The 21,799-nt window shown below is 38.4% G+C and overlaps 1 protein-coding gene across 1 annotated transcript in view; it reads left to right on the forward strand.

Annotated features, from left to right (window-relative positions):
• The first annotated feature begins 2,696 nt into the window (after window positions 1-2,696).
• SULF1 (sulfatase 1) overlaps window positions 2,697-21,799 on the forward strand; it is a 102,174-nt gene continuing 83,071 nt past the window's right edge. The window contains exons 1-2 of the mRNA XM_009873820.1: window positions 2,697-2,764; window positions 5,035-5,132. The gene's annotated coding sequence lies outside the window, so the exon portion shown is untranslated. The remainder of the gene's footprint in view (window positions 2,765-5,034; window positions 5,133-21,799) is intronic.

Consider the following 21,799-nt stretch of genomic DNA (forward strand, 5'->3'; position numbering starts at 1 on the left):
GGTATGGAAAAAGTCCTGCACGTAGCAAACTCTCCTTTATTGTTTTGGTTAACTGTGTTACATACAAAGGATTTCTCTCACTGTTACACATATACCTACTGTCCCAGAAATTCCCAAACAACACACCATCCAGAAGTATCTTAACACCTGCTGTTCATAGGCAGAACAGTAAATACTAATCTTGCACTACAGCATGCTGTAAGCCTTTCTCATCGCCAATGCTGTTAAGTCTCCATCAGTACCACCGGTAAGTCTCCATCAGTACCACCGGTTGGAAATGTCTACTGGCAAGGTTCCTGACTAACGCTGTATTGGGGATTTGGGTAGTAAATGAGACACAGAAACCTGAAGAACTAAAATAAAAATAAAAATAAAAGAAAGAAGGGTAATGAAAATGCTCCTGCAATTTCTTTAAGCATTTGAAAAAAAAAAAAAGTCCTTTTACCATAGAGCAAAATTATGGCATGGTCTCCTCCCTAATGTTAAGTCATAATGAACTTGGTTTTATATCTACTGCTAAATATTGTATTTTCATACGCTCACGAATGTGAGAAACACGGATCTGGAAACATTGACAATGGTAGATACTATCTCCATGTATATTTTTCTGCTCTGCAGTGGACAAGATCACTGCCCACTAAAGCAAATGGAGAGATTTCTTTTGATTCTAGTGCTGCTGGACTCATTCTTCTGTGCATCATCCAGTGGCTTATTTCATCATCACTCTGCTTCATTATCTGATATTTTTACTCCTGTATGTGTAAATAAAGAGGTTCCTAAAGCCAGTGTTTCACTCCAGCTGGTGCTGTTAGGTGATTCTTTTCACATGTACTTGAAACTAGCATCTGAAGTACAGTGCTGAGCAAGAAAAGATAAAAAAGTCATGGGTCTCCCAAAATGAAAGAAGGTAATATTTTTAAATGTGTAAAAAAAAATAGCTTTTGTTGTCCACATGCAGTCTGCTTGTGGATTGTGAATAACAGTGATGTGATGATTGTTTCTAAGCATCTCCTCTCTGTTTAATTTGCTATTCTAACCATTCTTTTCTTCATTAGCTTATTTTAATCTTGATAATTTGTTTTCTTTATTCTCTTTGCTATTACATTCTTGGCCACTAGAAAACACTTTCCTTCCAAAAGTTCTTTGTCCAATTTGTTTCCCATAACAACAACAATAATAGGAAAAAAATACTCTTTTTTCTAGCAATTTAAGGGCCAAACTTAATCCTTCGGTACTTATGTGCAGTCACCCTTTCAGTGGGATTTGCACTCACATAACTGAGGCTGAAAATCTGGCCTTGCGCATCAAAGCCAACCCCTCCACCTAACTCCAACAAGTAACTGTAATAAAACATAGTAAGACTTCATTTATGTTTCGAAATTGAGGGAGTAGTATGATTAATCATCTTCTAGTATTTGGATACTTAACCCTTCTTCATGTCCTCTTGTACTGTGGCTGACAGCTAATCTTTCATTACATCATGCGCTTGAGACTCACTCTGGTTAATACAGTAAGTAAAAAAACCGTATCAGTTGTGACTTCTTGGCCTTTTGTTATATCACAGATTTTTCTGGGGAAAGAAATTGCTGTAACACTACTGTGCATTCAACCAGCTCCCGTGGGAAGGGGCCTGGTGCTCTCACCCATCCCTAGTGCTGTTCACTTAGGAATTATGGCACTCAGAAGGTCAGCAGGGCGTTGCTGGCTCCTATGATGTGGTCAAGGGGGGCTGACGTGGCCGTTGGGACAGATAAGTTGTGTTGAGTGTGATTGACTACCAGAGTACTGTTTTAAATTCCTAGCCTCTTAGCCTAAGCAATATACACACCCAAGAGTGCTGAGGGTATCCAGAGAGAAAGGCAAGTTTTCATTAGTTGCCCATAACTTTATGTGACATTAATGGTGAGAAAAAAGGTTCAGTGGTAGCTCATGAGAATCACAAAGAAACCATTCAGTCTGATTATCCTAGCTCTTACAGCACTACTAAAAGATTGGAAACCGATTATCCAAAAATACATTATTAAAAGCTGGGGAGACCAATGTTTCAAAGAAAGAGAGCCAAAAATGCTGATTAGGTAATGCAGTAACAATTTTTTTCCTGTCCCCAATTATTTCATACCGTGTAGTTTTGTTGTACATCAAGAGTGTTCAGTCTAGATTCTGGATTTAAATTTTCAAGGTGAAATCCGAGAAGACCTGTTGGTTTTCACAGCCACTACCAAGTTTAAAACCTAACAGCACATTGGTTTAGTTTTGATTTATTAGGAAGCAGGCTTAACTGAATTTACTGACTAGAATCTAAGTAAGTTTTGCTGGATTTCTGCTTTGCACCTTCTTTGCAGAAGAAGATTTAGAGAGCTACTGCCCTCTGTAGATACTGTACACTGTTGGTATAACCTTCTCAAGTAAAGAATTAAAGAAGAAAGAGAATTGTTGATAAATGAAGAAAATTGCAATGCATTTTGATGTAACCCTTCCCTGCTGAAATTAAGGGCAATGATCCCAGTGAGGCTTATTGGAAAGCTCAAAAAAACATTATTTTGTCCAGTGTCTTTCTTATTATGCTAGGATATACTCCTAGAAATCATGTATGGATAAATGCAAGTGGTTTGGTTTGTTTCCTTTTCTTTAAAAACATTATTAAATTTATTGTTTAGAAATCATTATAGCTTTCTATTTGTTTATTTATTACAGCAAAAAGAAAGACTGAACTGAGGAAGGGTGGAAAAATAATGAAAATATTTCTTTCTTGCAGAAGAAAAAGGTAAGATTTAGAGGACCATAATATTACAAGTACTTATTTATAGCATAATAATAACTACGAGGTAATCTGTTAAGTTCCCAAATACGGGCAGCTTTTTATTTAAACTTATTCAAACCTCCACACTTCATAGTCTTGGCTGCCTAAAAGCTGGTGATTTAAAATTCACATTTCTTTCTGATTAACTGAGACAATGAGTCCACTGCCAGGCACTGTATATGCCACTGTATTGACCTGTTATGCATATGAGAAACAAAGGTTACATTTCATTTTGTGGCAGCATAGTAGGAGTGTATGCATTTTGGATTCCTTGATTTACACTACCTCCAGTTTGGGTTTGCTGAAGGGAAGGTTCTTTCTTTCATTTTATTTTTTCCTCCCACTCCATTCCCTGGAAAATATAAATGCCCCAATTTTTTCTGGGATTTCTTTTTTTTTCTTTTTTTTTTTTGCTTTTGTTTTTTTGGGTCCCAGGTACCCAGCTGTGCATGAAATAATGCTCCCCATGTGTGTTCATTGTTCCCATTGCTGGTGTCTGTGCAAGTCACTAGAGTTTTCCTAATAAGGTTGGGTTTGACCTTTCAAATGAAGTTCTCAAATGAAGAATCTAACTGCATTCATTAGCCTCAAACCAGATAGAATTCCTTGCCACTGCCCTTATAAAACAACTGTAAGAAACAGCAAAGCATGCTTGTTCCAAAACCAAAGTGAAGCTCCAGAGCTGTGCAAGAGTGCGTAAGCATTAGAGAGCCAGACTTTGGCTGGCCCTTCCCAGAAGGGTGGTGCACCAGATGGAGACAGAGATCCTGAAGAAGGGGAACAGGCAGACTGACAGAGACTTCACAACAGAGGAGATTAAAGCCTAAGGACAGGCATTTTGGCTGATGGACTGCCTTAGGCAGGAAAATGCAGTCCAATGGGCTTAGTGCCTCCATGTTCAAGGTGAGGTTTTCATGAGGTGCATGATGACTGCTGGGGTGGTGGCTCCTAGTTCTGCTTCTTTCTTGCAGCAGCACAGGCAGTGGTGTGACAACACAGGGAACCAGATGAGAGAGTTAACCTTCTTGCTAGTTTGCTGATATGTTTTTGGCTGGCAGGATTAATACTTGGTCAAATTAGGTCTTTCACTTGGCTCCCCCCAACCCCAGGAGCATGTGTACTGGCATACGCTGAAGAGACACACTGCCGGGACAGGAGAGGAGGGTGGTGTCTCTTCTGCCAGAAGCTTGTGACTAGTCAAGGCTAAAAAACATGGAACTACAGCTCATGTCAACAGAATATTTCCTGTGTTCATAAAAATAAACAAAACAGAACTCGTCTTCTGCAGTGAGACTTTCTCCTGACTCTAGTCACCTATGAGATCTTACTCAGGTTAAAAGTGGAGAAAGTAGCTATGAACCGATCGGTTCTTGCCAAAGTAAGAAGATGAATGAGAAATTTAGATTAATGTAGTAGCTACTGGTAGTTTCATTTCAGTTATGTAAGGACAAAATAGACTTATCTGTGCTAACTTATATATAATTTCAATATTACCTCATTTATGAAAGGGACAAATAAATGAATGAACAATTATGAAAGCCAAGACAAGTATTTCCAAAACTGAAAATTCCATTAAAATGCTTACAAATTGTCTCAACAAATATCCTGACAAGTTACAGAAATTAGTGATGGACCTTTAGCTATGTGAACCATCCATTAGAATATGAGGCTGGAGATATAAAAAATTTGTTAGCCAAAGAGTAAGGCTAACTTAACTTGAAGATATACGTTTCTGTTAAATTTTATAGAGCTTTCCCACAGGGAATACAAAAGGAAAGAACTTTCATTTGATTTTGACAGCTAAATAAAATATAGCTCATAATTTCTGCACAGTTATTTCACAGTCGTAGAAATTTTTATTTTTTTTCCTTTTTCCTTGTGTAGAGGAACATTGGCCATGAGTTTTCTCAGCTGTATCAAGGCACTGAAAAAACAAGTACGCATTAATAGATGCTTTAATAATGAACAAAACACAAGGAAATCAGGATCTTTAAAAATTAATGTATGGCCTCTAATATTTCAATTATTTTAACTGTGGTGTCTTGCTGACTTATAAGCAAGGTAATTAGACATGGATAAACCTAGTTCTGCAGAGTGGTTCAGCAAAGTAAATAGAAATGAATGTTTAGTTTTGCAAACAAATTCTAAATCTGGTACGAACAGAGCTTATGTTACAAATAAAATGTGTTATTCTTAGCAGCTATAAGTATTAATGTGTTTTCCCCTTTTTGCAGGTTTTGCCTATAATAAATTCACTAAGCAAGACACACAGACTTCTGTCCAATGCTATGAAAACTAACCAAGGCGCATTAACTGCGAGAAATCTTCGAAGGTACAAAAATAAAATGCTTATTCAGTAATTAATTTAACCAAATAAGCCATCAGAATGTGTTACGTAGCCTAAGTATGTTAAGTCAATAATTAAGCTGTAGTAAATCTTCTGGAGGTTCTATCCTGCCAAACTTTAAAGGCTCAAGACTAACCCAAGAACTCTTAACATTTTAGTGAGCCAGTAAATGATTACACAGATAGCTTCTCAATCCAAAGTTTGCTACTATTAACTTTCTCTTTTTTTAAGATATCCAGAAATTGTATGTTTCATGGTTGTTGAATAATATCATGTGAACAAAGTGTGTGCCTTCCTTGGGCCTACCAAAATGAATATTTTATAGGCTTGAGTTATGTCAAGATAAAAGTGCACTTTTCCTTCAGGGAAAGATATACATTAAGCAAAAAGTAATGGTTTGGAATTTTCCTTTGTTTATGTGAGCATGACGATTATGAAAACTTGAAGCTAATCTCACTGTGTGCAGCTGGTCATGGCGAAGAAAAACACTATGTAAGCTGCCTTATGCAACTCTGCCAAAGTGATTCCAAAGGATCTGCATTAGTTATGTGCTTTCAAGGCCTGGCTGACTTTTAGGTGGAATTACGAGTTCACAGTAAGTTGTGTGGTGACCTTGTGATGTGGGAATTATGGCACCAGGCTGAGTATCAAATCATATGTCTCAACTTAACAAATAGAAATATAAAACCATATGACAGATCACAGAGCAGGAAGCTTGAAATGCTCTGAGATTATTTTTTCCCTCATCTATATTATTTTGTTTCACCTCATTTACATAAAATATTTCTAGTTAAACAATTTGCAAATGCCTGTGATTTAATAGCAGGTATCTGTGTGGCAGAGGTAAATTTGGATTTAAAATTAAGACATACTAGCAATGAAAGACAGCTGGTATACATCAAGTTTATTTCATGTATGAGACTTTGTATGGCATTTTGTTTGGAACTAGTTACTATTTGACATGTTAGCTCATAGTTTATTTTAATTGCAGAAAATTTAAATTACCAGATCTTTAGATAATATTTCATGACAATTAGAGTGAATATAAGATTATTCAATCTTCTTTATTTTTCCTCCAGATGTGTAGCTGTATATTGGTCCCTTATAAAGCACATATTGTTTGCTTGCAGGCTATCCAGGCTATCTTACACCACCGATCTAGTCATTATCTCCAGTTCCATCTCAATGTTCTCTCTCAACTTCATCTAAATTTTTACAAGGTTTATCTATAGTTTTATCTGTATTTTTCCCGTGTTGCTCTTAAAGAGGTTAATCAGAGAAGGACCAAGAAAATGCATGCTTTAGTTTTCCACAGAAGTAGAAGTTAGGAAATTATATGATTTAGATGAGTGATCTGGCTTTTGTTAAAGAGAATGAACTGGATTATTATTTGCAGTGCCTTCCAGTTCTAGTCAATGAAATGAAAAGTGATCATTTTGGTGATATTCTAAGCCTACCAAAGGCAGGAATTACAAATAATCTTATGAAGGACTTTATACTGGAAGATTTCCAAGCATTTTTTGCAGATCTAAAGGTTAATTTTTTTATTATTTAAAAAAAAAAATGTTTGGACTTCGTTTATCTAACCTGAAACTTTAGAGGTTCACTCCTCATTGACTACACCATCTGCTGTTGTAGAGAAATTTTGCAAGAAAAATTTATAAACATACCTTTTATCTGCAGATTTAGGGTCATGGTATCTCATACAATGAAACTATAATTGTGAAGTATGCGTAAATGTAATTCATATTTGTCAGTATTAGGAATGCCTTCAGACTGTTTATTATGAAATAAAGTGTTATCACTTATACCATGAATAAAACAGTTGGAAAGTTCCAAGAAAAATGAAAAGGCAGCTTTTTGACCTGAAGCTTAAAATCATGTCTCTTATGTATATAATCTATTAATGACACCCTCAGTGCAAAGACTTTCCTGGCACATTATCCATTGACATTCCAAAAGTTAACACTGGTTAATTAAGTTGAATAAAACTTGACCTTCAGGGTCAGGTTTTTTTAGAAATGTAGTTTTGTTACTGCACACACACTTCTCCTAGTCTCAGTTCCAAACAGGCTTTTGGATCTCAGTTTATTTTTGGGGAGCATAAGAGCTTAAAAACTCCATTTCACTTCATCTGAAATGAGCTTGATCTTGAAACGGGAACTGGAGAGTCTTGGACTACATCATTTAACTTCAGGTTACAGGGCTTAGAAAGTGAATCTGCAATCAATCTGAGGGCTTGATAAGTCAAGAGTACTGGGTTGAGCAGTGGTGTCTCCAAGCAAGAAACCTGGGTAGAAGGTTGGCTGGGTCTCACAGAATAGCTCGGTAGTTGTAGATTTTTAGGAAAGGCTGAGAAGCTAAGGAGCAGAGGCATACAGCAAGTGCAGTGACGTTTTTTACGGTTCACTACCTTGCCCTTCATTTTACTGTATGCACAATGAGGGCAGTCACTGGTCTATCAGCAGAAGATATTGCTGATCATCCTGCTAGAAGGTGTAGAGCAGAGCTACAATCCTTTTGTAAGGTTCCCCTTTCTGTGCTGTTGTATTTCATTGTTATTGGTTGTCTACACAGGATGCAGTCAAGTCATGGTGAATCTGTAATCAAGCAATTTTATCTCCTTGTCTAGGAGCTTTTCTTTTCTCTCCTGCTTAAAGGTCACAAGGAAATACCAACCAAAAATAAGGAGTTCCCAAGGGAAAAATCCTCTAACACAGAGGTACATTTCTGTGTTGCATATAAGTACACGTTCTGACACGCACCCACACAAAGATTATCTGCTAAGAAGCATGGGCTATTTGCTTCTGCATCCCTCTCAAGTGATCTCTGCCATCAGTGACCTTAGCTCTATCTCATTAGTATATTCCACTTTTGGGAACTGATTCATTCTCAACTCTCTTTTCCTCTCATGCTGTCAAGTTTCTCAGTTTGGAAAAGAGGATTACATAGAAGGGGATTATTCGCTGAAAGATAAAGAGTTTTCCCCCTAAATGCAGTAGAATAAATGCCTTTTAACTACAATAGATATAGCTGATAAAATGAGATATTTCAAGGAGACACAACTTTGCCCCTTCATTTCCTCTTATTTTGTGACTTTCTTGCCCATAGCACATTTCTGATCTGACGTGGTAAATGACTGCCCTTTCGATTTGGTTTTCTCTTCCATCACCCTCTCTCACATAAACATTTTCTATATTTTTCTATATACAGCGCCGATTAAGATCCAGCAGGAGTTGTTTGCAACCTGTCAATACAGTAGAAAATCTGTGAACTTGGAGTTTTCCCTTTAGAAGCTGTGAAAGCGAAGACTCAGAGATTCATTTTTAGTATATCTGTAACCTACCACTTGTCACTTATACAAAGCAACAGGCACTTGTTTGCCTTTGTGGCTGCTCATCCCTATTAAATTAGTTCACACCACTAGAGCTGCAAAGAAGAAGGACGAGGTTTTTCTCCTTTGTTTCCTCCTGCTACTTAGTGGAAGGGGTTCTCAGCTGCTGATTAGGTTGCTTCATTGGTTTTCTTACCGGTGTGTTTCTCTGCACTTCAAGCGTTAATGAGGAATAGGCGGGCAGCAGTTTGGTGGGCAGTATGCTCAGGGAAGGAGAGAGACAAGTGAAAAATAGATCCAAAAAACTTCCTTCCCAGCCTGCACCAAACTGCCATCAGAGACTTTTGTAAAAGTGTTCTCTTAGGCTGTCAAGATCAAGCTTTCAAAATGCCAGTCCCTGGAAGTATTTTTGAACTTTTTCCCACATTTGGGTGGTGATTTTTTCCTGTATGAGCCAAGTAACTTCCTTCCTATCCAGTATCAGTTGTATTATCATCCCTTAGTAGAGAACTGACGCGATGCAGGAGCATTAAAGGAAGACAAGCAAAGTCTGAGAAAAATGCTTCTAATATTTCTGTAAGGAATGTTTTTTGAGTGGATTTTGTAGAACAATTGTATGCGTCATTATTTCCTCTACTCATTCCAAATATTTCCATTCAGATGGATGGTGATTTTTTTTTCTGCTGCACACTTCCACTGCCAATAACTTGATCCAGAAGTATTTCTCTGTTTTTCTTGAAAAAATACAAAATGTCTTTATTAGGAAGTAGACCTATATCATCAATATTTTAATGAATGCAGAAGATTGGAAGGGACTGTAAAGATCATGTAGTTCCAACCCCCCCTTCCATGGACAGGGACATCTTCCACTAGACTAGGTTGCTCAAAGTCCTATCCAACCTCACAGTTTCAAGGATGAAGCATCCACAACTTCTCTGAGCAATCTGTTCCAGAAGCTCATGAACTCACAGTAAAGATTTTTTCCTAACATCTAATATAACTCTACTCTCTGTTTAAAACTATTACCCCTTACCCTATCACTACACTCTCTGAAAAAGAGACGCTCCCCATCTTTCCTCTAGGTCACCTGTAAGTACTGGCAGGCTGCTATAAGGTCTCCCAGGGCCTCTCTCTTCTCCAGGCTTGAACATCCCCAACTCTCTCAGCCTGACCTCATAGGGGAGGTGTCCAGCCCCCTTATCATCTTCATGGCCCTCCTCTGAACTTTCTCTCAACTTGCTTTTTATGTTGGGGACCCCATAGCCAAACGCAGTACTGCAGGTAAGGTCTCACCAGAGAGGAGTAGAGGGGCAGAATCACCTCCGTTGACCTGCTGGCCACACTTCTGTTGATGCAGCCCAGGATATGTTTGGCTTTCTGTGCTGCAAGCGCACATTGCCAGGTCATGTTGAGCTTCTCATCAACCAACACCCCAACCAAAAGCATTTAGCCAAACAGAACTGCCTAATGTGACATCAGTTGCAAGATAAAGTAATATTAAAACTGTAAATGCTTTTTAAGTGAAGTATATGGATAAGATTAACATTTATTCACAGAGGACTTTTTTTGTCATGTAGAGAAAAATGACATATCTGCAACTACTTAAATCTACTTGCAGTGAGAAAAGCACTTGGACATGTGTTTATATATGTATATGTGCTATTGACATAGCAATAAAGCAGCTTACTGACTCAGGGCCAAGAAACACACTAATGGGAAATCTTTCTAGCATTCCTTGTTGCGTTGCAGATTTACAGCTCTAAGACAACATTTTATTGCTTATTGTTGCCTCGGATTGTAATAATTTTTCCTACTGCTGCCTCAATCTCTTCCCAGAAGGAAGAAGAAAATGGCCTATCACCTGTGTCACATGAAGGCCTGGTAGGTTTTGGTTTTGACAAGCAACCAGATTATGTACTACTGAAATGCAAGCTCTCACCTAAAGAAATGTTGAGTGAGGATATTACAGGCTAGAGGGCTGGGTGGGGAGAAATCTTATGAAATTCGACAAGGGCAAGTGTAGAGTCTTGTACCTAGGAAAGAACAACCCCATGTGCCAGTATAGGTTGGGGTCTGATGTGTTGGAGAGCACCATAGGAGAAAGGGACCTGGGGGTTCTGGTGGACAGCAGGATGACCATGAGCCAGCAATGTGCCCTCGTAGCCAAGAAGGTGAATGGCATCCTGGGGTGTATTAGAAGGGGAGTAGCTAGTAGGTCTAGAGAGGTCCTCCTGCCCCTCTACTCTGCCCTGGTGAGGCCACATCTGGAATATTGTGTCCAGTTCTGGGCCCCTCAGCTCAAGAGAGACAGGGAACTGCTTGAGAGAGTCCAGCGAAGAGCCACAGAGATGATGAAGGGAGTGGAACATCTCCCTGATGAGAAAAGGCTGAAGAAGCTGGGTCTCTTTAGCTTGGAGAAGAGGAGGCTGAGGGGTGACCTCATTAATGTTTACAAATATGTAAAGGGTGAGTATCAGGACAATGGAGCAAGGCTCTTTTCAGCGGCGTCCAATGACAGGACAAGGGGCAATGGGTACAAACTGGAACACAGGAGGTTCCACAAAAATATTAGAAAAAACTCTTTCACTGTGACAGTGACAGAGCACTGGAACAGGCTGCCCAGAGAGGGTGTGGAGTCTCCTTCTCTGGAGACATTCAAAACCCGCCTGGACATGTTCCTGTGTGACCGACTGTAAGTGATCCTGCTCTGGCAGGGGGGCTGGACTAGATGATCTTTTGAGGTTCCTTCCAACCCTTATCATTCTGTGATTCTGGGGAAGAATTCAACCATGTTTTACACTTTATTATTCATGTGGAAGAAAAAATACATGGATTTCCATCCAATTTTGCAGTTCTTAATGTGCAGGAGTGTGTATAGGGGAGAGATGAGGTGTACATGAGAGTTTCTTTAAGTCATCACCCTCTTCTCAGCCTCTTTGGCGCTACATTGCAGTGAGAAAGCTGGTGCACTAGTTAGTTGATTAATCTGGTATTTAGAGAAATTTAGTCTCACGTCCTTGCCCCAGAGCTCCTGCACAACAGTGCTACTGTCGGTGCCACAGGGAAAATGTAGCTTCACCGTCTCGTAGGAGAACTGCAGAAACAGATACATTTAAGATTACAGAATGCTTGGGTAATGTAGTAATTGAATGCTCATAAATGCCATAGAGAAACTCCAGGCTTCACGGCTCAGCAGCTGTATCACACAGTGGGCATGTTTATCTCCAGGAACTGATCCTGGAAGCTGCAGGCCACACCAGTTCCCACTGAAGGCATTCTCAGACCTCTTGGTGATCAGGTCCAGAGCTTCTATGGGATTTTGGAATCCTGTGAGATGTAAATTAAGATGACTAAGGCAATAAAATATAACCACTGATTAACAAAGCAGGTCTTTATAGCCATTAATTCTATATTTATAAATACGTGGAGACATGACTGAGTGACGATGTTCAACCATGCAACTAATTGAAAGCAAATAAAAATATGATGACACGGTAATTGTAACTGAAATGAAAACATTCTTCTTATACACACATTAACTTTTTTCTTTTAGGTAAAAGGCATTCCCTATAACTTTTCATAGTTTAAATAGTATCAAATTAAATCACCATGTACACTGTGTATGCCTGAATATTTAAAAGTATGTTTAACTGTTAAAACAATCTAGAATACTTTAAGGCAAAAAAAACACCAACAGATTTTCTGCAGAAGCCTGAACTTTGAATTTAGGTTGTGATTTAGATAAATTTGTGAACGGTTAAACTGGTAGCTCTGATGACATGAAAGTGGTGAACTGTGTTTGCAGGACCTCATGCTTAGGTTGTGCTTAATGTTCTAGAAGGATTATATATTGTGATGCGCAGTACAAACATAGTGGCCTTTACATCTCAAGGTACTCAGTTTAATCAAGATAAATTTTTAACCTTATGAAAGAAGATAAGTATTTTGAGAATATTTTAGGATAACTGTGTTGATTTTTATCTTTTTTTTCCCCATGATTTCCCTTCTAGTCGTTACCAAGTGATACTGTATCCCCTCCTGAATGCATGGTCTGATTCTTAGGTGCACCAAAATTTTCTGCTTGGTCTCTGCTGAGAGACTTTTCTCTCAGTTTGAATATTGTATCACACAGATGGCTTGGGCTGGTATAAAACTATATATAGGTCTATATATATATAGAACTATAAAACTGATATAGAAGTGAAGGTGAAGCATGTTGCTGAAATACAGCAGCAACAAAGATCTAACTCTTAACTCAAAGGATATTAACTGGAATAGATGGCACAGGTATGCTTATAGGTGTTCATGGGGAAAAAAGGGTGATAAGAGAGAGCTGAGTGAGTGGATCTGTCTCATTCCAGGAATATTGCAAAGGTAGAGCTGTTCTATTTGGGCTTTCAGACTTCTGAAAAATTGTGGTGATTTTTATTAATATGCAAGTCTACTCTAATACCAGTATCGTGAGTTTCCCATGTCTTTTGTGATTCATGATGGATACACTGAATGTATTGAAGTTACACAGCTTCTACCGTCTAGCAAGCAATTTTACGACATAACTTCTAACTTTACTAAAGATGTACATGGGTTACATTAGACATATTCCTTTAGCAAGGATTTTCTGAATACAAACTTTAGATCCTCTATATAGAGTTTCTTATTAGATGAACAAGCCTTTTAACTCTGGAGGACTTGCCCCACTGTATCTGATGGGAATGTAATTAACTGTTGAGTTAATACACAACATGACATAAAGTCTTGTTTATTTTTTTAACATTATTGACCAGAAGGAGATAATGGGAAAAAAAAAGACTAAACTTTTCTTCATTTTGTGCTTGGATTAGTTCTGAAGTTTGTTATTCACTAAGCAAATATTACTGAGTAATAAGGTGTCACTTTGCAAGCTGAATTTTCAGTGCAAGACAACAGTTCATGTGCATTTTAGATCAGTACATTGAATAGCAACTTGCATAGATCAGAGTTTTCAAATATAAACTTGAAATGTGTGTACCTTCTAGCTAAATATCAATAGAAGAGATTTCTGGCTCTTATAGAATCATAAAGTGTTTTGGATTGGAAGGGACTTTTAAGGGTCAGCTAGTATGTCTTTAACTGGATCAGGTATGTCTTTTTGATAAGTATAAAATAAATGCATTTTCAAGTAGCGCTGTTACTTCATTATATGAAGTAAGTAAGGGGGATTATTTCACCCATCATTGAAATGCAAATATTTTAGGAGTGTGGAGTATTATTGGTGTTAGCAAACTAAACAAAAGTTTACTGAGGAGTAGAATAATATGTGCTGTTAAAACTACAGCAAAAAAATAAGCAGGATAGAATGCAGCTACTTAATTAAAATATTTTGTACATGCCTTAGAGATGTATATTTTAAATAATGGTGGGGTTTTTAGCTGTATGAATTCAAATGCTGTTTCTATAAAGGGAAATGTTTGACCTGCTTCAAGCTATAAAAGAAGATTTGTGATTCTCCTAAATCCACATGCCCTAGATTAATGTTAGTGTCAAACTGATTCTACGTTAAGCTCATTTAATGTACCTCTGGGCTATAAGATGTTACTTTGCCAGCAGCAAAGGTCACATGTTTACAGGTATTGACAGTGCAAGTAATGACACGTTGTTTCTGTGTTTGAGTGGATCAGGGTCCTTTTAGCATTCATTCAATGAAATTGGCAAACTGTACCCTCTGCCCAAGAGAGCTCTGTGCCTTCGAGCATACAGCAGAGGGAATTATTAAACCTCCAGCTCTGAAATCTATAGCTTCATTTAGTTCAGATTTCCCAAAGGAATTTTTAAGCCTTTAGCTAAACAGCAGATAATTTTGAAGCTGACTTTGCCTAGGTAGCAAATTTCATCCTCCTCATAAAAAGAAAGGTAAAGAATTAATTATATATTAGCTGGATTTTAAGCACATTTTTTGTTTAAATATATTTAAGTATGGTAGGTCAAACCAGTCCTACAACTGCAGTTATTAAAAAAAACCACCTCTGTGAAACTTTTCAAGCATCAGCCCTAAGGAAGGAAGCTTGATCAAATAGCTGAAACTCAGGAGCAAAGCTGAAGTGCTGCTTTCTTGGCTCCTTCCCAGGTTGTTGAGTGATGAAGCAAGTCTTGTAACAATATCAAGATTTACACAGTGTTGTGAGGTATCTTTAACAGGTAATCAGAAAATGCATTAAGCCACTCAGATGGGAGCCTGACGTTTCCCAGTCACAGACTACACATGGTGACTCCTCAACGTTTCTGTGTTGAACAAAGCTTGGAGAAAAGTTCTGTTCTCTAAGGCACAAGGCAACAATGGGAGTTAAGGTTTTTATGTTCTGGGAATAGGATTTGCTAAGTCTTATCAGACACTTACTATCTGTGTGGTAGAATTTCTTTTCCCAGACTGAGATCTGAGCAAGCGGAAATGGAAACAGCTTAGAGGGGATGGCAAAAGGATGGTTACCCTAGATATCTGTCTCTTGCACAAATGCTGGTCAGGATTACTGTCAGACTTCTCTGGGAAGCAGGTACTTGGAGCCTGAAGTCATGTACTCAGTGCTTGCTTCTAGACTAATCTTTATACATTATCCCAAAATTGTCATTTGATGAAAAGCAGAAAGGTCTCAACAGAGTGCCCACATCAAGGAATCTAACCTGCAGAACCAAGCTCCACTCCTCTACCTCTGCAGCACATGGATCTTGCCCAGAGCAGATTTTCCTGGAGAGGTAGACTGATCCTTTTGTCACCATTGTCTGGTGACTGAGGAAATCTCCTGGGACTGGAGCTTCAGATGTCCTCATAAGGAGAAGGACTTGAAATTCAGACTTCAGTTTTGTAGTGGATCCCAAACATCCCATGAATTTTCCATAGCCAGTGTGTGCCTCACAGATTTAGCTCCTTTGGAGACTTATGTCTGTTTTGTCTCTCCCAATCAGCTTTAGCTAGAAGGCAGGATCTTAGGCAATTAGTGCAACAAAGACAGGGTGACAACTGAGCAGACCCAGAAGCCTACCATTAGGTCTCCAAGGAACTTTAGGTATCTTAAGCTGTGCAGCCCGACAGGTATGGATTATTTTAATTGCTCTTCTGAAGTTAAGCTCCTAATTTCTCTGAAAGGGCACTGATGTGATTTGTTGCATGCTTACTGAAAAGCACATTGGTTCATGCTATACTGATTCAAGTACTGTTAGAGATTGTTCACTTGTTGGCATGTGTCACAGTTCCCAGAAGTGTCCATGCAGGGGGTTAACTGAACCTGATTAGCTTAATCACATAGATTTGTGCATGGACATGCCTTTCTCACAACTTTGCCATTTGTTTCACTGCTTTCCTTCTCTCTTTCCTCCCATAACATTTTTTCTTATCAAAATTTCCCTAACTTTAAACACTTCCCTGAACCTATTCCTTTTGATTTTCTTCCCAGTTGCCTTTTTATCTTAGTAGAAAACTATGGAAGGTGTAAAAATGGCAGATGGAAGAAGAGACAAAGATGATAAAACATAACATAGTTCGCCTCCAACCTCTTCACAGCAAAATCTGGGATCTGAACATCTTACTTAGCACGGCTGATCAGAGCAAGAGGAACAGGGCACTGTTGAGTATGAAGGCTTCAGGAGAAAGCAAAAAAGCATTAAAGGACAAAATTAGGCCAGGCTTTCCCTCACAGTAGCACTGAGTATTCAGGCTCAGTTTCCCTAAAGCATAAGCAAAAACAGCAAGTGAATATTTTTGGTGTTGCAAGTGAAGTCTTGTTTCAGTGTCACACTTCCAAAGGCAACAAGTACTACATTGGCTTACATTATTAAAATTCAGGATTATAATTGATGCATTTGAACATAACCATATATTTTTCCACTTAACTGCAGATTATAGGACACTAATATTCTTTCTCTACTCTTATAAGTGTGCGGAGTTTTAAATGCATGTATAAAAGGGAAAATAATGCATATATATATATGTGTGTGCCTATATGTAGATACAGATAAAGACATAGGTATAATCTCTTGCCTTGTTTTGCTGTAGTGATTGTTGACTCCCCAGACACAAGCTGGGAAATCAGGAAAACTTGAGAAACTCTATCCAGTGTGACTTTTTCTTCCTCTTCCTCTTTCTCCGTACCTTTTGTAGTTGTGCAATAGTTGTACCTTTAAGTACAGCTTGAAGGAGCACCTCCAAGGAAATTTTAATATATATATCTACAGTAAGTTGATTATATTCTAAAACTCTTTCAAATTTGTGCTTTTCAATATGTTTTCAGTAAAAGGTGTTAGGCAATACCTCAGAAATTACACCAATTACGTTATTTAAGGGGTGGGATTCAGATACCTAGATGTAGGAGTTAATGTGTGAATGTCTGGTCTCCCAGTATAGGCAATAGTATTTGAGTCAATACAGCCAGTAGGGCTGGAGAGCTGCATGTGGACAACCAAATAGTTTCCATGTTCGCCTAACTGTACAGACTAGATCGCCTTCTGACTGCTGTGGGTACAGTACCTCATGTAGTGACACCAGCATTTTGAGAATTAAATCTCAGTGTCCACACTGTGGAGGAGAATTCCACCCAGTGAAATTCTTTAAGGAGATGTAGATTTATGTGGGAAATAAAGATAGAGATCAGATTAAAACTGTTGTGATTTTAGCATTGATAAATTCCAACCAATTCTGTTGTATGGCTCTCAGAGGTAATTATAATCTAGTGTATGACTAACTTACTTTTATATGCATTTATCTATCACAAGAGGGATATATATGCTCCTATTCATAAGACAAGTAACTCTAGAGTATCTTTCCCATTATTCAGATATTCAGGGTGCTCAGTAAGCATCTAGTAATGTTAACTCCCCTTAAGCATTACATAAGTCAATTACAATTACTCATTTCCAACGAAAATATTAAAACCAGAAGTTCGAGAGCTAGCCCTGTAGAGTCTGAACAATTCCAAATAATGATTAGTAACATAAAGTAAGACCACTCATCACCTTCAGAAGCTGTTTAGCACTAAGCAGGGTGGAATCCTCAGGGGCCTGTTCATACCTCAAGACGCTCAGCCTAGACCTTAGAAGCACTGACAAGTTGTCAAAAGAGACCTGAAGTGATTCACAGATTTTTCTGCTTCATCCTGTGCATGAAGGTGAACCTGACTACGAGCAATAAAATTCCTTCCTTTAAATAATAAGATTCAATCTCGTTTTACTGTGCAAAACAAGTTGCTGACAGCCTAGAAATAAAGAAGGGTTTGAACTTCTTTTACACTCAGAGCTTTTAAATTCTTCTGTCTCCACACTGCCTCAGCAGATATGTTGCTTGTGCACCATTCAGAAGCAGGACGCAGTCAGCAATTGATTATCCATATGTGGCAGATTATTCATGCCACAGATATTAGCTGAAGCTCAGAGCCACATGACTGTGGTTACATTGCTTCCAGGAGCATCTCAACTCCATACTCAGTAGTGCTGCTTTTGCACTACACATAACTGGAGTTAATAAGCCTATGTGAATCTTTTCTGGCTCCATGGTAAGCCAATTCCCTGGGAAACACAGAGACTCATGATGCTGTCAACCTGTATCCAGCTGGGCTTTATTAATTTGGGCTCAATGCTGCTCTTCCAAGTCCATAGTGGAGCTGGCATTTATGGCAAGCCTGAAGTTGGCAGGTGACAAAAGGTGGAGGAGTAAAGTAGTTTCTTCTGCACCATGGTCCATTTTTCTAGAAAAGGAGCTTGTGGTTTCTTAGTGGAAGCACAGTGCCACATGAGTTCAGAGTTTGTTTTGCCTTTTTTTTTTAAGTATTATTATCAACTAATATGTCTTTCTGAAGTGCCAGGAGGAGTTGCATGGACCTGTGTTCGGTCAGAATGATCCATGCATCCCAAAACTCCCTCTGAACATCTAAAGATTTAGGGGGTTTAGTGCTTACTTAGGTTTAGTAGGCTAGAGGCTTTTAAGTTTTTAATAAGAGATTAATTTAAAGGATGTGTATTTATCTCTAAACCGTATTTCACATCAGGAGAGTAATGCATCAGTCCTAGACTGACACTGGCACTGTGACCTGGGCAGCTCTTGAAAGCCTGTAACAACAAACAGTGCTCTAGCACTGATTTTTTCAGTTTCTCCCAACATTTAACATTCATACATGAGTACTTTCTTCGTGTGACAGTGAGACACATATGTTCTAGAGCAATCTTGAAAGCCTAGCCTCTGACTTATTAAAATCTTAGTAGTTCATGATGGCTGTGAAAGCCGCTGCCGTTGAACCATCTCCATAGTTGATGGAGGCACTTTGAAACGAAGTTGTTCCTAGCTGCCCTTGATTTTACCTTGCCAAAGGCAGAGAGTTCTGGATGATGATAGACTTTTGGAATATTTCCCTAGCTTCTCTGGGTTTGTAATATTAATTTCTTTATTCTTACTTTTCAAAAATCCTGTTTCAAGTAGTGGAGATTCTGAAACTATAGTATTATCTTGTGTATAAATTAAATCCAGAAACATCAAACATCCTGCTAGACAATGGAAAAATAAAATCTGTAGACAAGACTGAAACATAATTAGAGAAAACCCAACATGAAAAAATCTTAATTGTGCTGAAACAAAAGTTTCTATGGGTTGCAAATATTTTTATTTTCTATAGGAACTTATCATCAGGAACTTTCTAAAAATTATTTATTAATTAAGCCTCACAATTTGAAAATAAATAAAAGTTATATTGGGATGGTTCTGTTTGTCATTAAAATACAGTCTGATCCATTTTTGGCTGATGTTTGACAGCATATAACCCTGTTGACCCAAATGGTAACAACCACATACAACAAGTATTTGTAGATTGTAGCCGTAGACAAGATTCTGACCTATACTTCCTAGACATTTAGTGTAAACAGTGGAAAAATTAAGACACTGCCTAAACTGAGAAAAATGCTAGTGTCAGTGTTGTCTGTCCTATGCATTGGGAACTCACATAAATACAGGTCGTTCCAAACGTGTCTTGGTATTTGCCTGGGCAAGTCCCTTAATCTTTTCTTATCAAAACAAGGGCCAAAGACATGCCATGTGGAACAGATTCTGAAATCTCTGTGGAGTCAAGCAAATCCATTGCCCGTGACCCCAGAGAAAACTTCCTTACAGACTCTTGGTAAGACTTCAGTGTGCTTGTATTTCTTTGAGCCTTTCTGCTAGAAGTGTTGAATTATTTGAACTATGTCAATAATTGCCTGAGTTTGTCTGCAAGAGCTAAGCCATTTAAGAAATTACTTATGGAAGTAGAGAATTTGATGAGAGTATAAGTTAAGCTAATTAATCATCAGTCACAGCCTTGTATCTAGACAAGCAGCAGTCCTGTAATATGTGGTGCCTGGGAGCAATAAGTAAGAATATTTTATCTCACATGAAACTTCAAGAGCATTTCCTTTTTCCTCAATGTGATTGTGCTAGCCCATAGACATACTATAAATCTGTTCAAATGCAAAACCCAATGTACTTTATACAACCTCTGCCCTTCCAGTGGTGTAATCCAGATACTGTATTCTTCAACTAAATTTCCTCAGCCTTGAAAAAAGACAGCCTAGACTGCAGAAGCTTCTGTGTCAAAAGCACACTACCTATTCTCTGTTTCATAAACTTGCGTCTTTCCATAAAGCTTGAGAAACCTTAAGTGTATCCACCGGGTAAACTAATCTATCTTCAAGGCATCCTCATCGCAGAACTGTAATTCAGGAAAAGAGGTGATCTGGTGGGTACAATGCTCAGAACCATTTCTTAGTAGATGAAAATCAATGCTTATCACAGAGTCCCAAAAGGGCTAACCAGGGCAGCTTTGGTTAGTGCATCATTTCTGTCCTGTAACTCTCTCAGGATTGAATGTTCTGCATCAGCTTGACAGTCTTAGTGTGTTTCTAACAACTCATATTCAGTGACTATAGTGCCGTGGCTGAGTGTTGATGGGATGGAGGTTTTGATATGGGCAGTGGGGTTTTATACAAAAGGAATGGTGTCACTTTTTATATAAGAATTCTTGAAAAAAAGAAAGCCTTTTCTGCTGTTATTTTCACCTAGGATCTAATTTAAGGGCAGTTCAGCATACTTGGCTTTCACACGGCAGACCTGTGACATGTCTTTTGTTTGCTGCCACCGCTTCCCTAAAAAAACAGCTCACCTGAGCGGACTTTCAGTGCACCGCAGTGAAACTCAGCTGACCTATGGCTCCTTGCTGCTGTGCTTGTGAAATCTAACTGAACTGTAACAAAATTAGCTGACCTAAAAGCAGAGCAGTAACTAGGAATTAAGAAGCTGATAATATCAGTGTGGCCAAACGTACTAATCAAAAAACAGAACGGTAAAATATCACTACTTGAATGGCAGCTTGTTTGCTATACTATACTAATTTCTGTATTTTGCATTCTCAGCTGGAAATTGAAGAAATGTCTCTTTTTGATTGATTCAGTTCAATCCTACCACAGCCATAGGCAAAATTCCTCAGTGTGTTGTATTTTGTTGAGAGAATATTCATGTTCTGAAGTCACGTTCAAATGTTCAGTCACTTCAGCTATTTGAACAATAATTCTTAAGTTTACTTTGCTAGACCAGCCACACTGAACTCCCAAACACCAGTAAGATGAAAGTACAGTAAAAACATGTTACTATGTTTACCTTAAGAAAGTTAACTGTATAGGAGCCCCTGCATTAGCAGGGTGTCCAATGAATTTAAGGTCATTATGTGATGTATTATGTGCATCTTAAGGCCATTATGTGAAGCTGTAGTAGCAATACCAATGTTCCCAACCTTGCCAGCACACAGTAAGAAGACTCTGGTCCTTCTGTTGCCTGTGAGAAGAAAAAACAATTCTGCCTGTCTCCCTCTTCTCCCCTTCTGCCCTATCAAAATCAGTACAAGAACAGGATCCTCACCAAAACCATTACATGATGTAGTGCATGGTGGGGGAAGTCTCTCATGCAGGAGGGACATATCAGCTCATGTCTTGGTAAGAAGGGCTCCAGAGCTGGGAAGGACTGAAATTTCATCTTTGTATGGTACTGTGACTTCTTAAATGGATCCCCACCCTTACAGATGTGAGATTAGCTTATTATTATGAAAAGAAACACAGAATTACAAACCTGTAATTCTATCAAAATTAAAACCATGCTTCAGAAACATATAGCTGGCTTCGCTCAAAACATTGGAGTGTTCCGTCCTACTCTCTGTCTCTAAAGGAGGCACTGGGGAGCACAGATTAAATTATTAAGTCAAATCAACTAATTAATTACATTAAAGTACTAAGTTGGATAAAACTATTTGGTTTTGCTTTACAATATTGTGAAGGCAAACTG

The sequence above is a fragment of the Apaloderma vittatum genome, unplaced genomic scaffold, assembly GCF_000703405.1.
Source record: "Apaloderma vittatum isolate BGI_N311 unplaced genomic scaffold, ASM70340v1 scaffold9977, whole genome shotgun sequence".
In the NCBI taxonomy this organism is placed as follows: domain Eukaryota; kingdom Metazoa; phylum Chordata; class Aves; order Trogoniformes; family Trogonidae; genus Apaloderma; species Apaloderma vittatum.